The sequence below is a fragment of the Phyllobates terribilis genome, unplaced genomic scaffold, assembly GCF_046119375.1.
Source record: "Phyllobates terribilis strain yellow unplaced genomic scaffold, ASM4611937v1 Scaffold_110__1_contigs__length_5578470, whole genome shotgun sequence".
In the NCBI taxonomy this organism is placed as follows: Eukaryota; Metazoa; Chordata; class Amphibia; order Anura; family Dendrobatidae; genus Phyllobates; species Phyllobates terribilis.
The window spans coordinates 617,935-641,785 of record NW_027362870.1 but is presented as its reverse complement, the minus strand read 5'-3'; the positions used below and the strand labels follow the sequence as shown (position 1 = coordinate 641,785).

The following is a 23,851-nucleotide window of genomic DNA, read 5'->3' as shown; positions in this document are numbered from 1 at the left end:
TCTTTATCATATTGTGCATTTTCGCTTTAGCTTTTTCTTCCTGTCCAACGACGAAATTCTCTCTGAGACTAAAGATCCTCTGCGGGTCCAACCACATCTAAAGAAGGGCTTTGAAGGCATCGCAAAGCTGGAGCTCCTTCCTAACCTGGACATCAAAGCCATGTACAGCACCGAGGGGGAACGCGTAGAGCTCATCCAGACCATCTCCACCTCTGAGGCTCGGGGGGCCGTGGAGAAGTGGCTCATCCAAGGGGAAGATGTCATGTTAAGGAGCGTGCATGATGTTATTGCTCGGTCACGAATGGTACGGATCTACCTACAGACCAAAAGCATTAATTGGAACTAATCTAGTCTATATATATAATCATCTTATCCCGTCTGTGTGTCTGTCTGTCCAGGAAATCCCGCGTCGCTCATTGGTCCGGCAGCGGCCAATCAGCGCCGGGGGATTTCTAAAAAAAGATGGCGGCCGTTAGCGGCTCATCTGCGGGACGGAGCTGAGCGGCGATGCAGCCGGGAGATGACCGGCGCAAGGCGCTCATCTCCCGGCCGGCAACAGCAGAAGGAACCCGACCGACGGACCTATCTGCGGGATGGAGATGCAGCCGGAAGATGAGCGCCGCGAGGCGCTCATCTCCCGGCCGGTAGCAGCGGAAGGACCGCTGGCGTCGCTGACCTCCATGCGGAAGGGAGGACCGGGGAGCGGCGCTGCGGGTCGGGATACTTCTGCTGTGAGCGCCCGCTATGTCCCGGGTTCTCGCAGCGGAAGTAGCCGCACAGGCAGCGCCGCTCCCCGGTCCTCACCAAGACGATTCGATGATTGATCGAGGTCTTCGGACCCGACCAATCACTGATCTTAGCGCAAAACTTAAACACCGCTGTGCTGATTGGTCGCCGACGCTGCCCGCGACCAATCACCGATCTTGGCTCCACATTTAAACACCGCTGTGGTGATTGGTCGCGGACGATATTTAAATTTGGCGCCAAAATCGGTGATTGGTCGCGGCCGATATTTCAATTTGGCGCCCAAATCGGTGATTGGTCGCGGTCAGCGTCCGCGACCAATCAGCACAATAGTGTTTAACTTTGGCGCCAAGATCAGTCATTGGTCGCGGGCCAAGACAGCGACCAATCACCGATTTGTGCGGCACTTTTAAATAGCGTCCGTGACCAATTGGATGTCAGCGCCACTCCCCGGTCCTCCCTTCACACCCTAGCCGCATGGATGTCAGCGCCGCTCCCCGGTCCTCCCTTCACACCCTAGCCGCATGGATGTCATCGGCGCTGCCTGTGCGGATACTTCCGCTCCGAGAACCTGGGACATGAGCGGGCGCTCGCAGCAGAAGTATCTGGACTCGCAGCGCCTCTCCCCGGTCCTCCCTTCACACCCTAGCCGCTGATGTCCCCACTGTATCCGCATGGTCTTACAAAGGTCCGGACATTTGTGTTAAAAATCGCTGATTGGTCGCTGGCGCTGCCCGCCACCAATCACCGATTTGGGCGCCAAATTTAAATATCAGCCGCGACCAATCAGCACAGCGGTGTTTAAATGTGGAGCCAAGATCGGTGATTGGTCGCGGCCGATATTTAAATTTGGCGCCCAAATCGGTGATTGGTCGCGGGCAGCGCCTGCGACCAATCAGCGATTTTTAACACAAATGTCCGGACCTTTGTAACACCATGCGGATACTGTGGGGACATCAGCGGCTAGGGTGTGAAGGGAGGACCGGGGAGCGGCGCTGCGGGTCGGGATACTTCTGCTCCGAGCGCCCGCTCATGTCCCGGGTTCTCGGAGCGGAAGTATCCGCACAGGCAGCGCCGCTGACATCCATGCGGCTAGGGTGTGAAGGGAGGAACGGGGAGCGGCGCTGACATCCAATTGGTCGCGGACGCTATTTAAAAGTGCCGCACAAATCGGTGATTGGTCGCGGTCTTGGCCCACAACCAATCACGGATCTTGCCGCAAAAGTTAAACACTACGGTGCTGATTGGTCGCGGACTCTGACAGCGACCAATCACCGATTTGGGCGCCACATTCAAATATCGGCCGCGACCAATCACCGATCTTGGCTCCACATTTAAACACCGCTGTGCGGATTGGTCGCGGACGCTATTTAAATGTGGCACCAAAATCGGTGATTGGTCGCGCCCAGCGTCGGCGACCAATCAGCACAGCGGTGTTTAAATGTGGAGCCAAGATCGGTGATTGGTCGCGGCCGATATTTGAATGTGGCGCCCAAATCGGTGATTGGTCGCTGTCAGCGTCCGCGACCAATTAGCACCGTAGTGTTTAACTTTGGCCGCAAGATCAGTGATTGGTTGCGGGCCAAGTCGGCGACCAATCACCGATTTGTGCGGCACATTTAAATAGCGGCCGCGACCAATTGGATGTCAGCGCCGCTCCCCGGTGCTCCCTTCACGCCCTAGCCGCATGGATGTCAGCGCCGCTGCCTGTGCGGATACTTCCGCTCCGAGAACCCGGGACATGAGCGGGCGCTCGCAGCAGAAGTATCCCGACCCGCAGCGCCGCTCCCCGGTCCTCCCTTCACACCCTAGCCGCTGATGTCCCCACAGTATCCGCATGGTGTTACAAAGGTCCGGACATTTGTGTTAAAAATCGCTGATTGGTCGCTGACGCTGCCGCCGACCAATCACCGATTTAGGCGCCAAATTTAAATATCGGCCGCGACCAATCACCGATCTTGGCTCAACATTTAAACACCGCTGTACTGATTGGTCGCGGACGCTATTTAAATGTGCCGCCAAAATTGGTGATTGGTCGCGCACAGCGTCGGCGACCAATCAGCACAGCGGTGTTTGAATTTGCCGCCAAGATCGGTGATTGGTCGTGGCCAGCGCCAGCGACCAATCAGCGATTTTTAACACAGATGTCCTGACCTTTGTAACACCATGCGGATACTGTGGGGACATCAGTGGCTAGGGTGTAAAGGGAGGACCGGGGAGCGGCGCTGCGAGTCCGGATACTTCTGCTGCGAGCGCCTGCTCATGTCCCGGGTTCTTGCAGCGGAACTATCCGCACAGGCAGCGGCGCTGACATCCATGCGGCTAGGGTGTGAAGGGAGGACCGGGGAGCGGCGCTGACATCCAATTGGTCGCGGCCGCTATTTAAATTTAAATGTGGCGCCAAAATCGGTGATTGGTTGAGCCCAGCGTCGGCGACCAATCAGCACAGCGGTGTTTAAATGTGGAGCCAAGATCGGTGATTGGTCGCGGCCGATATTTAAAATTGGCGCCCAAATCGGTGATTGGTCGCGGGCAGCGCCAGCGACCAATCAGCGATTTTGAACACAAATGTCCGGACCTTTGTAACACCCTGCGGATACTGTGGGGACATCAGCGGCTAGGGTGTGAAGGGAGGACCGGGGAGCGGCGCTGCGGGTCAGGATACTTCTGCTCCGAGCGCCCGCTCATGTCCCGGGTTCTCGCAGCGGAAGTAGCCGCACAGGCAGGGGCGCTCCCCTGTCCTCTCTAATACGATTCCGCTCCCCGCTCCTCACCAATACGATTCGCTGATTGGTCGCGCTCTCCACACCCGACCAATCAGTGATCTTGGTGCTAAAGTTAAGCACCGCTCTGCTGATTGGTCGCGTCCGCTGCCCACAACCAATCACCGATTTGGGCGCCACATTTAAATAGCGGCCGCGACCATTCACCGATCTTGCCGCCACATTTAAACACTGCTGTGCTGATTGGACGCGGACGCCGGACGCGTCCAATCAACGAGATTGGCGCCAAATTTAAGCAACGCTCTGCTGATTGATCGCGGTCGCTGGCCGAGATCAATCAGCAGTATTGGCGCAAAATTTAAACAACGCTCTGCTGATTGGTCGCGGTTGTCGGCCGTGACCAGTCAGCAGTATTGGCGCCAAATTTAAACCTCACTCTGCTGATTGGTCGCAACCACCGGCCGCGACCAATCTGCGTTTTTGGTGCCAAATTTAAACAACGCTCTGCTGATTGGTCACGGTCACCGGCCGAGACCAATCAGCAGCATTGGGGCCAAATGTAAACCCCGCTGTGCTGATTGGTCGCGGTCGCCGGCAAAGACCCATCAGCATTATTGGTGCCAAATTTAAACCCTGCTCTGCTGATTGGTCGCAGCCGCCAGCCGCGACTAATCAGCGATTTTGGTGCCAAATTTAAACACCGCACTGCTGATTGGTCGCGGCCGCCAGCCGCGACCAATCAGCGAGATTGGCGCCAAATTTAAACGCCGCTCTGCTGGTTGGTCGCGGCCGCCATCCGCGACCAATCAGCGAGATTGGCGCCAAATTTAAACAACGCTCTGCTGATTGTTCGCTGTCGCCGGCCTCGACCAATCAGCGATTTTGGCGCCAAATTTAAAGAATGCTCTGCTGTTTGGTCGCGGCCGGCGACCAATCTGTGATTTTGGCGCCGAATTTAAACCCCGCTCTGCATCGCTCTGCTGATTGGTCGCGGTCGGCGGCCATGACCAGTCAGCAGTATTGGCGCCAAATTTAAACACCGCTCGGCTGATTGGTCGCGACTAATCAGCGATTTTGGTGCCAAATTTAAACACGCTCTCCAGTCCTCACTAACACGGTTCGCTGATTGGTCGCGGCCGCCGCCCGCGACCAATCATTGATATTGCCGCCAAATTTAAACACCGCTTTGCTGATTGGTCGCGGTTGCCGAACGCGACCAATCAGCGATTTTGGCGCCAAATTTAAACACAGCTCTGCTGATTGCACCCGGTCGGCCGCATACCTATTCTAGAATACCCGATGCATTAGAATCGGGCCACCATCTAGTTCTTTTATATTTGTATAAGATTATTTGGCGGCAGTGAATGATTTGTGGATGATGTATCTCTTGCAATAGAGCCAGGTAGCAGATCTTCTACCTGCAATCGGTAGAAATGAATTTGCTAGATAATACTAGTAAGGTTGTCCCTCTCTTAAATGCTTCTGTCAACATAATTTAACTTTCTTTTTTAAAAGGCATACCCTGCGACTGCAAGAAAAGACTGGGTGAGGGAATGGCCGGGACAGGTCGTGCTCTGTGTGTCTCATGTTCTGGACAAGTGAAGTGCATGAAGCTATCGGCAGTGGCCCGGAGGTACGGCATAAGCTCCTTTACTGATCAAGGTTGCTTCACTATAAACAGTCATGGCCGGAAGTGTTGGCACCCTTGAAGTTGTTCCAGAAAATGAAGTATTTTTCCATAAAAAATTGCATGTGTATTTTCTGTTATACACATGTTTATTTCCTTTGTATGTATTGGAACAACACAAAAAAAGGCAAATTGGATATAATTTCACACAAAACCCCATAAATGGGTCGGACAAAATTGTTGGCATCTTTCCAAAATTGTGGGTAAACAATTTTGTTTCAAGCATGTGATGCTCGTTCAAAGTCACCTGTGGCAAGTAAAAGGTGCGGGCAATATGAAAATCACACCTGAAACCTGATACAAAGGGGAAAAGTTGACTCAGTCTTTGCGTTGTTACGTGCCACACTAAGCAGGGAGAACAGAAAGAGGAGAAGAGAACTGTCTGAGGACTTGAGAACCAAAATTGTTGACTAATATCTTCTTTTTGTGTTGTTCCAATATACACAAATGAAATAAACATGTGAACAACAAAACGTGTAATTGTAATAATTTTCTGGGAGAAATACATATATATACATTCATAGACAGACTTCATGAGTTCTCCTGCTAATAGACTGTCATACCCAGAGACGCAGCTTATAGGAGTTTCCAGGGGGGGATATACCATTGGTGCAACAGAGGTAAGGGGACCCACATTCACATCCAAAGATGCAAGCAGCTTATTTCACAGTACGTTATTAGACTGCAAAGAGCCCATGTAGTGTTCTTGCCCAGGGGTCTTCTCCTGGGGGTTGCAGTTGTACAGCGGCTCAATATCTTGAAAGTACCCAAAAGGCTCCATAGTATTGTTGGGATTTTGCATTGATTCATGCATCTTGTCTAGAGATGCGCAACTAAATTTGCAGGACCTTGGTCTAAGAGAGCAGGTTAGTAGTCTGTGGCTGTTGGATGGGAGCCTTGCTAACCGCCTCTTACATGCCGGCATCCCTGGCTCCTCTTTTGATTAGCCGGCCAGGCGTGATGTCATTTGTGCCTCACACCACAACTATGACATCGACATCAAAAGAGGAGCCGGAGATGCCGGTTCACGGGGCTCCGGTCCTGCGGCCGTGGAATACTGACCGGACTGTTGGACCAGAGTCCTGCAAATCCATTCGCTCATCTCTACTCTCGTCATATCTACCAATAAGGGAAGACATTGTATGGGATTTCCCATAATACCAGCATAAAATTAATCCATCTGCATTGAGTTTTCCATGCTGTTTGTAGCAGGGTTTTATAGAGGTACATCTGGGTATTTGGAGCAATTTGCGAGGAGGCAAATTGTCCCAGCAGACTCGCAGCACATTGGGGGCTCTCGTCACCATAGAGGGGCACGCTCGTGACGTGGTCAGGGAAATGATCGAAACAGGTTTGTGCAAACATCATGGCTGGCAGCAAACTTTCCAATACCATGTTCTATTTATTATACACTACATGGAGAAAGGTATTGTGCCCCCTCCACATTACACCTACAGGGGCTTTTATGGCCTCCTATTCTAATCCATATCCAGGATGTTAATATGGAGTCCGTCCCTCTACAGATATCACAGCTCAGTATGCCGAGCACCTTCATACATTTCACCATATTCCCATGTTCTTTCCATATCTATGTTATGTTCCCCCCTCTTTTCTTTGAGTTTTCATAGGACACAATTGATCTTGTCACAGTAAAGCAATCTTGGGGTGTACTTACAATGACGTCTATGGGGCAGTAGTCATTTCTGCATATTGAGATGGTGGTCCCTATATAGGAATGTTTTGGCATCTGTAGGTGTCGGCATCCCCTGTATATGACTCATTGCCACAATTGATCTTCTTTATAGTCAGTGGTTTGGATGGCCTAGGTGCGGTTTGTAATATTTTCTATCAATGGTGTGTGTGCCCTCCTCTGTGCAGTGTCGTTCTATAACCATGGATGGACTAATAAAGGGGTTTTATGTCAATTCCTTTAATGACCTTTTGTTCGGTTTCTTTGTAGGTATTATGTCATTCTCCGAGTGGTCAGCCATTCTAAGCCTGAGCAGACATATGGCAATGTAATTGATGTGTGCCTGACATTGTTCTTCCCTATGTGGCGGTGACATATTTATGCTGCCATTCTCCAGTATTTGTTCTAATTAATCATCCTAAAGGTGTTTAGTGGGGTTGAGGTTGAGAACGTGTGGGAAACAGTTCTGCTCTTCTATTCCCTTAGGGTTGGAAGCTACAATTGTTTAAAATGTCTTGTGCTGAAGCATTAAGATATCTTTTCACTGGAACTAAGGGGCCTAGACCACCCCCTAAAAACAAGGCCATACCTCCACCACCAAACTGCCCAGCGGGCACAATGCAGTTAATAGGGTAATGTTCTCCTGGCATTCACCAAATCCAGACTCGTCCATCAGATGCCAGATAGAGAAGTGTGATCCGTCACTGCACAGAACAGGTCTCCTCCAGAGTCCTGTGGTGGCGGCTTCACACCACTCCATCCGACGCTCGGCATCGTGCTTGGTGATGTAAGGCTGCATGCAGCTGCTCGGCCATAAAGCTCCAGGCGGGGGCGCAGTGTTTGTGGTGATGTTGTTACCAAAGTAGATCTGGACTCTGCAGTTATGGAGTCAGGAGAGCGTTCTGCCCTCTGCTCCTCAGCACTCAGTGACCCCGCTCTGTAATGTTCCGGGGTCTCCTGAGGTGCTGCAGTTCCTTCCACTCCTTAATAATATCACTCACATGTGATGGGGGAAGATTTAGGAGGGAAGAAATGTAATATCCAGACTTGTTACCCCGGTGGCTCCTATTACAGGACCGCGCTGGTATCAGAGAGCTCTGCACCACCAGCCGTTCTGTCATATGTTAGTAACAGCACACAGCATGGGAGGGCGGATGTTATACACCGGGGGGCGTGGGGATTGATGTTATACACTAGTGGGGGGCGAGAGTCTTAATGTTATACAAGGCCGAGGGGCCAGATGTTATACCCTAGGGGTACGAGGGGCTAGATGTTATACTGTCCGAGGGCTGGATGTTATACACTGAGGAGCAAGGGGACGGATATTATATACCGGGGTGAGGGGACAGATATTATACACCAGGTGCGAGGGGACGGATATTATACACCAGGGGCGAGGGGACGGATATTATACACCAGGGGCGGGGGGACGGATATTATACACCGGGGCGAGGGGACGGATATTATACACCGGGGGGGCGAGAGGCCAGATGTTATACACAAGGGGGAGGGAGCGAGGGGACAGATGTTATACACCGGGGCTGGGGCCGGATATTATGCAAAGAAGGGCTTGGGGTTGGATGTTATACAGTGGGGTTGAGGGGATGGATTTTATACACTGGCGGGGGGGGGGCGAGGGGACGGATATTATACACCGGGGGGGTGAGAGGCCGGATGTTATACACCAGGGGGAGGGAGCGAGGGGACAGATGTTATACACCGGGGCTGGGGGCCAGATGTTATGCAAAGGAGGGCTTGGGGTTGGATGTTATACAGTGGGGTTGAGGGGATGGATTTTATACACTGGCGGGGGGGGGCGAGGGGACGGATATTATACACCGGGGGGGCGAGAGGCCGGATGTTATACACCAGGGGGAGGGAGCGAGGGGACAGATGTTATACACCGGGGCTGGGGGCCGGATGTTATACCCTGGGGGCCAGATGTTATGCAATGGAGCGCTTGGGGTTGGATGTTATACAGTGGGGTTGAGGGGATGGATTTTATACACTGGCGGGGGGGGCGAGGGGAGAGATGTTATACTAAACTAGGGGCGAGGGGTGGATGTTATACACCGGGGGAGGCGAGAGGCCGGATTTTATAAACTGGGGGCTGAGAGTCCGGATGTTATACACCGTGGGCAATGGGACTCAATGAAAAAAGCAGAATTCGGTGACTAGGAGTTTTGTCCTATAATGTATGTGCATTTGCCTTCCCTTTAGAAACTCTCCCTTGTGATTCTGCAGTGTCTTAGAGGTTGACTATCTTTTCCTACATTCCTCAGGAGTTTCTCATGAACAGACTTCCGGTGGCTTGCCCAACTCCGCTATTACTGGGAGAATGAGAATGCGAGAGTGCGAATCATCAACTGCAATGTGAAGTCCGCCTATGAGTACCTGGGCAGCTCCCCACGCCTGGTCATCACTCCGCTCACTGACCGATGCTAGCGGACTCTGCTATGATGTGATGGGTTATGCTCAGAAATGTTTTTGACTTTTGTATGATGCATGAAACTTATTAGCAATTATTATTGATATTTCATACCAGTTCTTTCATGTTTCATTGGTAGATCGGTGCTTTTTATCTAAATCTTGGTGGAGCTCCAGAAGGTCCGGCCGGCACAGGAAAAACTGAGACCACCAAAGATTTGGCCAAGGCGCTGGCCGTGCAGTGTGTGGTCTTTAACTGCTCTGATGGTTTGGACTACATAGCAATGTCAAAGGTACATACAATGTTAAGCTGCTCCATTGCAGATAATAAACTGACTCCATCCGATGTTCTGCTGACATCTTTTGATTATATAGTACAGACCAAAAGTTTGGACACACATTCTCATTTAAAGATTTTTCTGTATTTTCATGACTATGAAAATTGTACATTCACACTGAAAGCATCAAAACTATGAATTAACACATGTGGAATTATATACTTAACAAAAAAGTGTGAAACAACTGAAAATATGTCTTATAGTCTAGGTTCTTCAAAGTAGCCAAGAGGTAGTCACCGGAAATGGTTTTCACTTCACAGATGTGCCCTGTCAGGTTTAATAAGTGGGAGTTCTTGCCTTATAAATGGGGTTCGGATCATCAGCTGTGTTGTGCAGAAGTCTGGTGGATACACAGCTGATAGTCCTACTGAATAGACTGTTAGAATTTGTATTATGGCAAGAAAAAAGCAGCTAAGTAAAGAAAAACGAGTGGCCATCATTACTTTAAGAAATGAATGTCAGTCAGTCCGAAAAATTGGGAAAACTTTGAAAGTGTCCCCAAGTACAGTTGCAAAAACCATGAAGCGCTACAAAGTAACTGGGTCACATGAGGACCGCCCCAGTAAAGGAAGACCAAGAGTCACCTCTGCTTCTGAGGATAAGTTTATCCGAGTCACCAGCCTCAGAAATCGCAGGTTAACAGCAGCTCAGATTAGAGACCAGGTCAATGCCACACAGAGTTCTAGCAGCAGACACATCTCTACAACAACAGTTAAGAGGAGACTTTGTGCAGCAGGCCTTCATGGTAAAATAGCTGCTAGGAAACCACTGCTAAGGACAGGCAACAAGAAGAAGAGACTTGTTTGGGCTAAAGAACACAAGGAATGGACACTAGACCAGTGGAAATCTGTGCTTTGGTCTGATGAGTCCAAATTTTAGATCTTTGGTTCCAACCACCGTGTCTTTGTGCGACGCAGAAAAGTTGAACGGATGGACTCTACATGCCTGGTTCCCACCGTGAAGCATGGAGGAGGAGGTGTGATGGTGTGGGGGTGCTTTGCTGCTGACACTGTTGTGGATTTATTCAAAATGGAAGGCATACTGAACCAGCATGGCTACCACAGCATCTTGCAGTGGCATGCTATTCCATCTGGTTTGCGTTTAGTTGGACCATCATTTATTTTTCAACAGGACAATGACCCCAAACACACCTCCAGGCTTTGTAAGGGCTATTTGACCAAGAAAGAGAGTGATGGGGTGCTACACCAGTTGACCTGGCCTCCACAGTCACCAGACCTGAACTCAATCGAGATGGTTTGGCGTGAGCTGGACCACAGAGTGAAGGCAAAAGGGCCAACAAGTGCTAAGCATCTCTGGGAACTCCTTCAAGATTGTTGGAAGACCATTTCCGGTGACTACCTCTTGAAGCTCATCAAGAGAATGCCAAGAGTGTGCAAAGCAGTCATCAAACCAAAAGGTGGCTACTTTGAAGAACCTAGAATATAAGACATATTTTCAGTTGTTTCACACTTTTTTGTTAAGTATATAATTCCACATGTGGTAATTCATAGTTTTGATGCTTTCAGTGTGAATGTACAATTTTCAAAGTCATGAAAATCCAGAAAAATCTTTAAATGAGAAGGTGTGTCCAAACTTTTTTCTGTACTGTATATACACACACATATATATACTGTATATATACACACACATATATATATATATATATATATATATATACACACACACACATATATATATATATATTGTATATATACACAACACATATATATATTGTGTATATATACACACACACACATATATATATATACTGTATATAGACACACACACATATATACTGTATATAGACACACACATATATATATACTGTATATACACACACACATATACAGTATATACTGTATATAGACACACACATATATATATTGTATATAGACACACACATATATATATATATATATACTGTATATACACACACATATATATATACTGTATATATACACACACACAAATATATAGCTGCGTCCTCTGTGTCTCTGTACAGATATAAGTGTAACACGTACTGGATCCAGCACAGGTGACAGTCTGCCATAGAGCTGACGTGCAGTACATACACTATGTTATGGGGGCGCTCACCTGTGCGGACCCCGCTCTCCGGCCGCTACTTCTTTGCTCATATAAGGTCTCATTCTGCCATTAAACAATTCGGTTGTCATGGCAGCGGGGGTGGGGCGTTGGTAGGGGGCGTGTCTGGTATAGGGCAGATTGGGGCGGGGCTGTCATGCAGTGCTTGTCTCATCCCTGTAATTTCCTGCTGATGCCACCTGGTGGACAGCATTGGTCAGTACACGCTGAGAATGCTACATTTGCATTGTACTGTGGGAGCTGCTGGTACTACTGGTGCTTCCTGACTGCTGTCCCTATGAGGTATGCAGTATGTCACATGGTGGGGGAGGAACATTTTATATATGTATATGCACTGCTCAAAAAATAAAGGGAACTGTGCGGCCCTCCAAACAAATGCCACCCCACACCATTACTGACCCACTACCAAACCGGTCATGCTGAGGGATGTTGCAGGCAGCAGATCGCTCTCCACGGCGTCTCCAGACTCTGTCACGTCTGTTACATGTGCTCAGTGTGAACCTGCTTTCATCTGTGAAGAGCACAGGGCGCCAGTGGCGACTTTGCCAATCCTGGTGTTCTGTGGCATTTCTTTGGATGGCCGCACAGCCCTCCTTGTGCTCGGCAGAGGTAGCCTGACTGCCATTAGGTACCGAGATGAGATCCTCAGACCCCTTGTGAGACCATATGCTGGTGCGGTTGGCCCTGGGTTCCTCCTAATGCCGGACAATGCCAGACCTCATGTGGCTGGAGTGTGTCAGCAGTTCCTGCAAGATGAAGGCATTGAAGCTATGGACTGGCCCGCCCGTTCCCCAGACCTGAATTCGGGACACATCTGGGACATCATGTCTCGCTCCATCCATAAAACGGACAAACAACACAAATATTGGTTCTATCTTTTACACATTTGGGGTAGCCCTTAAGAGGGCCATTGGGTCAAAGAGAGAGAGAGAAGAGAGAGGGGAGGGAGAGAAGAGAGAGGGAAGGGAGAGATACCGGGAGATACCAAGAGAGGGAAAAAAGAGAGACCCAACCAGTGCAAGGCTAAGCCGGGCAGGCGGCAGCGGCTATTTATACCCACTGCTGATCTCTGATTGGTGGAAAATCTGGGTATGGCTGCTCTGATTGGTGGAAAAACTGGGTGTGGCTGCTCTGTGATTGGTCAGCATTATGACCTCATAGTGGCGATGACTCATACCTCCTGGGTGGTTGTTTTTAATGTATTTTTTGTTGTAACATTTTGTATGGCTGTTTGGTGCAGGGGGTGGGGTCGGGAGTATTTTAACCCCTGAACACCCCCATGACCATATGCCTCGACCCGTAGAAGCGTGATAGACACGCGAAACGGCCGTCGTCCGCAAAAGGCGCCGCTTCCCTGTATTTTTAATGGAAATGGAATAAAAGAAGATTTTATTAAATCGGTGTGCCACCTCGCTTTCTTCATGTATGAGTAGTATAATAATGATGATTTATCCTGGGGATGGGTTATCAATATCAGATCGGTGGGGCTCCGACACGCGGCACCGGCTCTACCCATCAGCTGATTGCAGCGCTCAAGTGTAAATAGTGTGAAGATTGAACATCACAGCTCCATTCACTGTACTGTGGGTCCTGCAGATCAGCTAATATTCATGTAATAGGAGCTGATCTGCAGCACCAGGGAGCGGCCACTACAGAGTGAACAGATCAGTGATTTTTCAGCTCCTCAACACTGTTTACATCTGACCTCGGCCGAAGCTGCAAACAGCTGATTAGTGGAGGAGCCACGTGCCGGACCACCACAAATCTGATATTAATGAGCTAACCAGGGGATAAGCCATCAAAATGTTTGTCCTGGAAAATCCCTTTAAGGCCCACCTGCACATAATAAATATATATATATATATATATATATATATATATATATATATATATATAGCAAAGAGTGGGAAGGGGTTAATCAAAGGCTCATAAAACGGACAAACAACACAAATATTGGTTCTATCTTTTACACATTTGGGGGAGGGATAGATACCGGGAGATACCAAGAGAGAGAAAAAGAGAGAGACCCAACCAGTGCAAGGCTAAGCCGGGCAGGCGGCAGCAGCTATTTATACCCACTGCTGATCTCTGATTGGTGGAAAATCTGGGTGTGGCTGCTATTTATACCCACTGCTTATCTCTGATTGGTGGAAAATCTGGGGGTGCCTGCTCTGTGATTGGTGGAAAATCTGGGCATGGCTGCTCTGTGATTGGTCAGCATTATGACCTCACAGTGGCGATGACTCATACCTCCTGGGTGGTTCTTCTGGGCAATTCTGTTTTCTGATTGGTGGAAATTCTAATCAGCATTATGACCTCACAGTGGCCGTGACTCATGTTTCATGGACTGTTCTATCTGGGTGACCTGAAACATGCTGATCTCTGATTGGTTGAAATTCAAGTCATCTTCATGACATCACAATCGAGAAGAATGAATATCCAATTTACTTAATATAAATGACCAGCAATGCTGTTCTCTTAATGGTGGAAATTCAAGTCATCTTCATGACATCACAATCAGCATGTTATTACTGCCGATATGTCCAATTTTTTTCCTAAATTTCCTACGTTTGTCCTAATTTATTAGCACATATATACCACTCATTCCTACAATCAAAGGATCAGGAAACCCCTCTGAAATCAATATCCTACAATTTACCCCAACAGCAAAAAAACAACTATACACAAAATACCAAAAGGTATATCAGATTATTAATGAGCAAATAAAAGACACATAAAAATAATTTTTAGAAATGTGTAGAAAAAATGCTGTAAAGTAAGAATGCTTCAAAAATAGAAATGTTAATGATCTATTTAATCAATTAACAAAATACAAGTGAATGAACAAACGAAAAATCTAGATCCAATCAATATTTGGTGTGACCAACTTTTCACTTTAAAACAGCGTCAATTCTTCTAGGTACACCTGCGCAAAGTCAGGGATTTTGTAATAATGCAGTCAGGTGTCTGGTCATACACCATGGCAAGACTGAGCAAGAATACACAAGGAAGTTATACTACATCAGCAAGGTCTCTAAGGCACAAATTTCAAAGCAGATTGAGGGTTCAAGATGTGTCATTCAAGCACTAGTGAAGAAGCACAAGAAAATGTGCAAGGTTGAGGTCAATAGATGCAGTGGTCGGCCAAGGAAACTTAGTGCAGCAGATGTATGACACATTATGGTTACTTTCCTTCAAAAGCGGAAGATGTCCAGCAGTACCATCAGCTCAGAACTGGCAGCAACCAGTGGGACTCAGCTTCACTCATCTACTGTTCAGAGAAGACTGGCCAGAAGTGGTCTTCATAGCAGAATTATGGTGAAAAAGCCATATCTTCCACATCAAAACAAGGCCAAGTGACGCTGAGTCACTGCATTAAAACAGAGAAAACGGGGAAGGAGGGGGGGGGATTGGCAAGATGTGCGCGGTTGAGCCAAAATATGAAAAATGTGGTTGTTACTGTAGGGAGTTTGTTCACTGAAGGGCTGGAGAGCAGAACAATAATGAGTGTCTGTGGTCAATAGTGATGCATAACCACGGTGAAGGGTCCTGTAAGTTTGGGGCTGCATTTCAGCAAATGGAGTTGGGAATTGGGTCAGACCTCATGCTATAACATTTTCCCCCATCATGGGCCCCTCTCTGGCATATTGTCCCCATTCTGGCATAATTTCCCTCATTCTGGTTTAAGACATCGCTGTTTGCTCCGCTGCACCTTCTGCATTCTTCAATATCCAGATCCATATTCCAGTTTGTCTTCTCTTCTGCACTACGTGAGTCCACAATCAACTGAGGAATGCCTACGTCTGCTTACTATCCTTATTTCTGTTTGCATACTACTGTACCTAAGTAAACTTGGACTATGGTTAACTTTTGCATACCCTAATAGTAATGAAGGCCGTGCCTTACAGATTAGGTTCTAAGAAGTATTGTTTGGATTGAACTTACCTTCATAAACTGTTTGCTGTGATCTTTTGCACTTGAGTTTAAAATAGACTTTCACACTACTCTTGTCTCAGTCTCTGCTTTTGGCCCACGCCATTGGACTTCAGGGTATCTACTAACATCGTAACAGGCAGTTCCTTTGAGCTCATGATTCTCATTTGGTCTGACATGCACTGTGAGCTGTGAGGTCTTATATAGACAGGTGTGTGCCTTTCCAAATCAAGTCCTATCAGTTTAATTAAACACAGCTGGACTCCAATGAAAGAGTAGAACCATCTCAAGGAGGATCACAAGGAAATGGACAGCATGTGACTTAAATATGAGCAAAGGGTCTGAATACTTATGACTAGAGATGAGCGTTGTTCTACTCGAACTGTTCGCCAATCTCAAATTCGAGCTGTTTTGGGCGGTGTTCGAGCCGTTCGGCGAACACGAACAATTTGAGAAAAATTCGGCTGTTCGAGGTTATGTTCGATAACTGTTCGTGCACCAAAATCATAACTGGATTTTTTCTCAGTAATGATGAAAATTAATGTTAATACGCAGTTTGAGTGTACAGCGGGGTGGGGGGAGGGGCAGGGGATGGATCTCTGCAGGAACAATGAAGATCTCCATTTTTTTTTCTCTTTCCCGCATTTGCAGTGGGGAGGTGCCATCTGTCAGCCTATCAGCAGCGCACACACGGAGCGAAGTGCTTTTTTTCACACAAGCAAGGGCATGTGTCATTGGCAGTGTATGTCACATGTCCTTGCCCTATAAGACCAAGCCATTTTCCCCGTCGCCACCATTTTCTCACTGCTGCAGCTGCGTGTTAGACGGCACCGCTGTTGCTGTGTGCGCTATACCTTGTTAATTTCAAGCCAATTTTCGCACAAATATACAGATAGCTTGGGAGTAGGGAATAGTTGTGATTGCAGTCCTTTTAAGGACTAGGTTACAGCATTTCCTACGACTTTTATCAGGCAGGTCTGTGCTCTTAAATAGATAGATTGTGGGAGTAAAGACTAATTGTAATTGGAGTCCTTTTCAGGACTAGGTTACATCAGTTCCTATCAGTTTTTGCCAGGCAGGTCTGTGCCAGTGCTGTGCAAGTTTTTTTCACAGCATTTGGCTGAATCTAGCAAAGCTAATCCTTTTTGGCCTATTGCAGAGTGTGTTAGTCAGTGGAGTAGCCTATCTGTGTTGCAAGATATACCACCTGTGTATAGAATACCAATTTTTTTACTGCACCTAGTGAAGTAAAATCTTTTGGGCATAGCATCATTCTATTAGTCCATCTATACTGACCTCCATCAGGTTGCAAACTGAATATAATTTTTTTCTGCATCTAGCTCTGAAAAAATATTTGGGCTTCTAGCAGTGTGTGGGACTTGGTCTATTAGTCCATCTATACTGACCTCCATCAGGTTGCAAATTAAAAATAATTTTTTTCTGCATCTAGCTCTGAAAAAATATTTGGGCTTCTAGCGGTGTGTGGGACTTGGTCTATTAGTCCATCTATACTGACCTCCATCAGGTTGCAAATTAAAAATAATTTTTTTCTGCATCTAGCTCTGAAAAAATATTTGGGCTTCTAGCAGTGTGTGGGACTTGGTCTATTAGTCCATCTATACTGACCTCCATCAGGTTGCAAATTAAAAATAATTTTTTTCTTCATTTATCTCTGAAAAAATATTTGGGCTTCTAGCAGCGTGTGGGACTTGTTCTGTTAGTCCATCTATACTGACCTCCATCAGGTTGCAAATTAAAAATAATTTTTTTCTGCATCTAGCTCTGAAAAAATATTTGGGCTTCTAGCAGTGTGTGGGACTTGGTCTATTAGTCCATCTATACTGACCTCCATCAGGTTGCAAATTAAAAATAATTTTTTTCTGCATCTAGCTCTGAAAAAATATTTGGGCTTCTAGCAGTGTGTGGGACTTGGTCTATTAGTCCATCTATACTGACCTCCATCAGGTTGCAAATTGAATAAAAAAATTTTCTGCATCTAGCTCTGAAAAAATATTTGGCCTTCTAGCTGTGTGTGGGACTTGGTCTATTAGTCCATCTATACTGACCTCCATCAGGTTGCAAATTAAAAATATTTTTTTTCTGCATCTAGCTCTGAAAAAATATTTGGGCTTCTAGCAGTGTGTGGGACTTGGTCTATTAGTCCATCTATACTGACCTCCATCAGGTTGCAAATTAAAAATAATTTTTTTCTTCATTTAGCTCTGAAAAAATATTTGGGCTTCTAGCAGTGTGTGGGACTTGTTCTATTAGTCCTTCTATACTGACGTCCAGCAGGTTGCAAATTGAATATAATTTTTTTCTGCATCTAGCTCTGAAAAAATATTTGGGCTTCTAGCGGTGTGTGGGACTTGGTCCATTAGTCCATCTATACTGACCTCCATCAGGTTGCAAATTAAAAATAATTTTTTTCTGCATCTAGCTCTGAAAAAATATTTGGGCTTCTAGCAGTGTGTGGGACTTGGTCTATTAGTCCATCTATACTGACCTCCATCAGGTTGCAAATTAAAAATAATTTTTTTCTGCATCTAGCTCTGAAAAAATATTTGGGCTTCTAGCAGTGTGTGGGACTTGGTCTATTAGTCCATCTATACTGACCTCCATCAGGTTGCAAATTAAAAATAATTTTTTTCTTCATTTAGCTCTGAAAAAATATTTGGGCTTCTAGCAGTGTGTGGGACTTGTTCTATTAGTCCTTCTATACTGACCTCCAGCAGGTTGCAAATTGAATATAATTTTTTTCTGCATCTAGCTCTGAAAAAATATTTGGGCTTCTAGCGGTGTGTGGGACTTGGTCTATTAGTCCATCTATACTGACCTCCATCAGGTTGCAAATTAAAAATAATTTTTTTCTGCATCTAGCTCTGAAAAAATATTTGGGCTTCTAGCAGTGTGTGGGACTTGGTCTATTAGTCCATCTATACTGACCTCCATCAGGTTGCAAATTAAAAATAATTTTTTTCTGCATCTAGCTCTGAAAAAATATTTGGGCTTCTAGCAGTGTGTGGGACTTGGTCTATTAGTCCATCTATACTGACCTCCATCAGGTTGCAAATTAAAAATAATTTTTTTCTGCATCTAGCTCTGAAAAAATATTTGGGCTTCTAGCGGTGTGTGGGACTTGGTCTATTAGTCCATCTATACTGACCTCCATTAGGTTGCAAATTAAAAATAATTTTTTTCTGCATCTAGCTCTGAAAAAATATTTGGGCTTCTAGCAGTGTGTGGGACTTGGTCTATTAGTCCATCTATACTGACCTCCATCAGGTTGCAAATTAAAAATAATTTTTTTCTGCATCTAACCCAGCCAATAGTTTTGGCCTAATACCACAGTTTGGCCACTCAGCTCTGCTCGGTTACCATCCATTGTTTTTTTGTGCAAACAACTCCAGAGTTGTGAATTAGTTAACCACCAAAATGAGTGGAAAAAGGCCTGCTGCTGGTGGAAAGGGGAATAGGCGTGTTGGGAAGGGGAAAAAAGGTTGTGTCCGTGGGGTAGGTGCAGAAGAAAGACCATCTTCCAGCCAAACTAAAATGTCTACTTCTTTTAGCGGACAATGTGATAAGATCCCTTTCTTACGGCCACGCCAATCGCTACAAATTCCAGATGAGGCACAAAAACAGCAGGTGCTTCAACGGATATCAAGTGCTCCTTTAAGTGGGCTCTCCTCCACATCAACTTCAACATCACAAATACTCCAGTCCTCAAAGGTGTCACCCAAATCGCACTTGCTTCCTCACAGCTCCCAAATCTCCAGCTGCCCGTCTGAGTATGAGGTAGAACAGATGGTTGAGTCTGCAGAGCTGTTTACTCATACTATAGCCTGGGAATCAGAGGTCGACTCCAGCGCTTCTGTGAATCCAGACGAGGAAATGATCTGCACTGATGCCCAGAATCTTTATGAGTCGGATCCAGGACCAGACGCAGAAGGTTCTGACCATAATGTAGACCCTCATTCCCAAACTGTAACTCCTGTTGGTGGAGACAATGAGGAAGACGATGATAAGACTCAAATACCTGATTGGAGCGACAACTTTAGTTTTTTGTCAGGGCAGGAACAGGTTGGCTCTGAGGACGACGGGTGTGATAACGCACAGGGTGATGATGATGAGGTCGGAGATCCCACTTACTGTCAACCCACAGTCAGCCAAGAGATGAGGTCAGCAGAGGAGGTGGAGGAAGATGCTAGTGACGACGAGGTCAGGTTGCGCCTTCCTGGACAGAGACGTAGTACTGGAAGCACGTCAACAACTGCATCCTCAAACACAACTCTGCCTCTCACCACAAGTCGTGGTGGCTCTTCAGGTCGCATGGGTGCTAAGCCTTGCATAGCCTGGGCATTTTTTCAGATCGATAAAGATGACCCAACTCGTGTTATCTGTAACATTTGTCAGTAAAAGCTAAGTAGAGGCCAAAAAATACATAGTTTGAGTACTTCATGCATGAACCGGCACATGGACATGAAGCATAAGTTGCAGTGGGAAGCTCAGTGTGCTACAATGCGGTCTAGCCGGCCGGGCCAACCACCGTCTGCCATATATTGTGCATCCGCGGCCTCTTCATCCTCTGTGACTGGGGGGACAGCAGTCACACCTGTTTTGGGGCGCAGACCTGCCACCTCTTTACCCGCAACAGCCAGCGTGATTGGCAGGTCATCATTTTCTTTGGAGGTGGTAACACCAGCTGGTCTTGAGCGCTGTCCGACATCGATAATGTAGCACCCTGAGGATTCGGCTGCTACAGGGGTATTGCACCTCAACCCAGAGGTGTGATATTCCACTCCCGGGTAAGGATGGAGTGTGGATCTGAGCTCGGTAGGCTGCATGCACTACACACATCCCATTTCCGAGGAACAGGCCGACGGTACTCCCACTTAGAAATGTGCAGGTACGACCGAGTCTGTTCCTGGCTGGAGTGGGAGGGGGGTGGTACATCCCAAGTAGTGTAGGGGCAGATAGGGGGAGCAGCCTGGGTAAAGATAGGAGCTCATTGGGTGCTGGTCACCTGAGCTCACACATAGAGGGTGTATATAAGGTGGGCACCATCAAAGAACAGGGTCAGTTGCAGAGAGAAAGTCAGCGAGCGGAGGAGAAGAGAGACCCAGAGTGAGAGAGGAGAAAGAGAGACCCAGAGGGGAAAGCAGAAGAAAGGACTCTAAGACCCCAAATTAAATCCCCGGGTGAGGAGTCGGCATCAGGGTACCGGAACCCAAGCTGGTGGGGGCAAAAACACTCCCCAGCCAGAGACCGGAGACCGTGGGCAGCGTTTGCCACAGTCACCCACCACATCCACCACGAAGGCATACCACGAGGAGGGTCAGGGAACCCAAGGCCAAGGGTCTCCCAACAGAAGGCCCGAGGGAGCTGGACCTGGGTGGATCAATAGTGGGGACGGCCAGAGAAAGGACAGAAGGAGAGCTCAGGGTCACGCTCCGGACTTATTTGGGAGTTGGCTGGATCCAGAACCTGGTGGACGCAGCACGGCTCGGGAGGTCACTCGAAGCTGGAGTGACCGGAACATCAGCAGTGAGTAAACATCCTAAACTGCATAACCCGACTCTGTCTCTGATTGCCGTCTACACTGCATCACCACAACTCCCATCCTCTGCACCTGATCCCCCTGAGGCTATACCCCACCCGTTGGGGGTTATATCACCAAAGCTGCACCTACACCACCAGCCTCAGCGGACCCTGCTGCAGCGGCGGCCACAGTGACCGCAACACAACGGGTGGCGTAGTCGACAATAAAGAACTTATAACATCTGTAGGACTGCCACATACAACTCAGTTTGACACCCTGGGCACGGACCGGGTCACAGCCACTCGGAAGACTACAACCCCCATCTGATCCGGCTCCGGATATTCTCCCTAAAAGAATATGGCCCAGGGGGCGCGTCAACTTTTGGCGTAGTCGGCAGGATTACGTGCCCGCAACACCCGGGTACTGCGTGCCTGAAGAAAAGAACGAGTTTACCTCAAAAAGAAGTCTCCTGCCGGTTCCGGAGGGTCCCCGCCATCGGACCCCATCACCAGTCGATTCCCGCCGGTTGTCCGCCATTAACAGCTTTTTCCCGCCATCTGCAGAGTTTCCCGCCACTGGGAAGCGATTCCCGCCATTTCCAAAGGTTTCCCGCCTTGGAAGAGCGGACGCCATTATGGGCGTGCCAGAGGGTGGCGAGAGGCCACCTCCCATCGTGGGCCAGGACCGAAAATGGCGCCAAAAGTGGAAACCGCCCCCACCAACAGAGACTGTGATGCTAGAGGTGTCTGTCAGCGTGAAAGAACTGCCCCTGGAGCTGACAGTCACCAAGTGGCCCCGGGACCGCCCTCGAGGTGGGAGGAGACGAAAGGAGAGAGCAAAGATGGGTGTCGCTTGGAGCAGTCTGGAGCGAGCGCACCCGGAGGCAAGAAGCCTGGAGAGGAGTAGCGGAGAAGCTCACCCGGAGATGGCCAGAGAGCAGAGCAGCACCGGCCCGCTGGCCAGGAGCCTGCTGGAAGAAGAGCAGAGCAGCACCGACCCGTTGGTCAGGAGCCTGCTGGAAACCACGACCCCACTAGGCCTAGTGGAGGTCCTAGCACAGCTCCCCCGAGACCGGGAGTGTGCACAGACCGCTCTGGAGGGCCTCGCAAGGAGGATGGCCCGGGTGCAGCGAGAGACGTTGGCAGAGTGGAGCCGTGAGATGGCCCAGCAGACCGAGACCTGTCAGCGGAGCACGCCACCCGAGACGAGGAAACAGACCGCCTCTGAGGATGGCGCGGGAGGATTGAAGGCCGGAGACGGCGCCGAGAAGGGAGCCGAACGAGTGGAGGCAGGTAAAGGGGACGTCTATACCCCAAACCGGGAAACCGCGTACCTGCCCCAGCTCCCCGTCGCAGAGCCCGAAGTCTATCCTGCCGTGCCCGTCGCTGCAACGTCACCGCCGCAGACTAGGCCTCAAACGGGAGCCGCGACCCCTGTGACGTCACACGCCTCGACCCCGAGCGTGACCAAGCAGGAAGTACCACCAGCCTGGTCGCAAGGCCTAGTACCCCCGGGCGCCGCAATACCAACAGCGCCCCCTACCTCCGCGGAGCCCCCGGCCTGGTCGCAGGGCCAAGTAGCCCAGGGCGCCGCCGTCCTTACGGTGCCCTTAACCTTCCAGATACCCCAGGCCTGGCCGCAAGGCCCGGGCAACCCGGGCGCCACCACCACCGCGCCCATAAGACCAAGAGTGCCGCATCTGGGAGAGGACCTGTTTGCCCAGCATACGTGCCCGAACGGGCCTGAAACTAGAGCCAAAGGTAACCATAAAGCAAGAGCAGGAGGACGCCGTCGTTAAGTACAGCGAAGCAGGAGCTGTATATAGTTGCCCGTCGGGGCACCATAAACTGAAACTGTAACTGTTGCTAATATAGTCCCCGTTGGGACCAGCATGTGTGAACTGTTACCCGTATTTCCCTTAATTCCCACTGACCGAGGACTGAGAGCGGTCATCCCTATCCCCATTACTTGGCCGAGGACTGAGAGCGGCCAAATCCTTGTATATAGTTGCGCGTCCTAAAGCGCCCCCTACCGGTTTTATAGGAAAACCAGTTTTCCAGAGAGACTGTCGCACTTTACCCGGTCACAAGTTGCACAGTGACCGGAGGAGGAGCCTGAGGCGACGAGAATGTTTTATCTGCTAAGATATGTTGTTTAATATGTTTTATATGTTTATGAAAAAAAAAATGTATGTTTGTGGTTGTTTTTATCTTACAGCCCGAGGACGTGCTGTGATTTACCAGGGGGGAATGTAGCACCCTGAGGATTCGGCTGCTACAGGGGTATTGCACCTCAACCCAGAGGTGTGATATTCCACTCCCGGGTAAGGATGGAGTGTGGATCTGAGCTCGGTAGGCTGCATGCACTACACACATCCCATTTCCGAGGAACAGGCCGACGGTACTCCCACTTAGAAATGTGCAGGTACGACCGAGTCTGTTCCTGGCTGGAGTGGGAGGGGGGTGGTACATCCCAAGTAGTGTAGGGGCAGATAGGGGGAGCAGCCTGGGTAAAGATAGGAGCTCATTGGGTGCTGGTCACCTGAGCTCACACATAGAGGGTGTATATAAGGTGGGCACCATCAAAGAACAGGGTCAGTTGCAGAGAGAAAGTCAGCGAGCGGAGGAGAAGAGAGACCCAGAGTGAGAGAGGAGAAAGAGAGACCCA

General features: G+C 48.6%; 2 long non-coding RNA genes across 2 annotated transcripts in view; one reads left to right on the top strand and one right to left on the bottom strand.

The window, feature by feature from the left end:
* The window catches only part of LOC141201382 (uncharacterized), a 1,200,242-nt gene that overhangs the window by 1,110,632 nt on the left and 65,759 nt on the right, over positions 1-23,851 (bottom strand). The gene's annotated exons all lie outside the window — the stretch shown is intronic.
* Positions 67-9,712, top strand: LOC141201379 (uncharacterized). Its single transcript, XR_012272932.1, has 3 exons — positions 67-304; positions 4,983-5,100; positions 9,127-9,712. It is a non-coding gene; the product is annotated as an uncharacterized lncRNA (long non-coding RNA).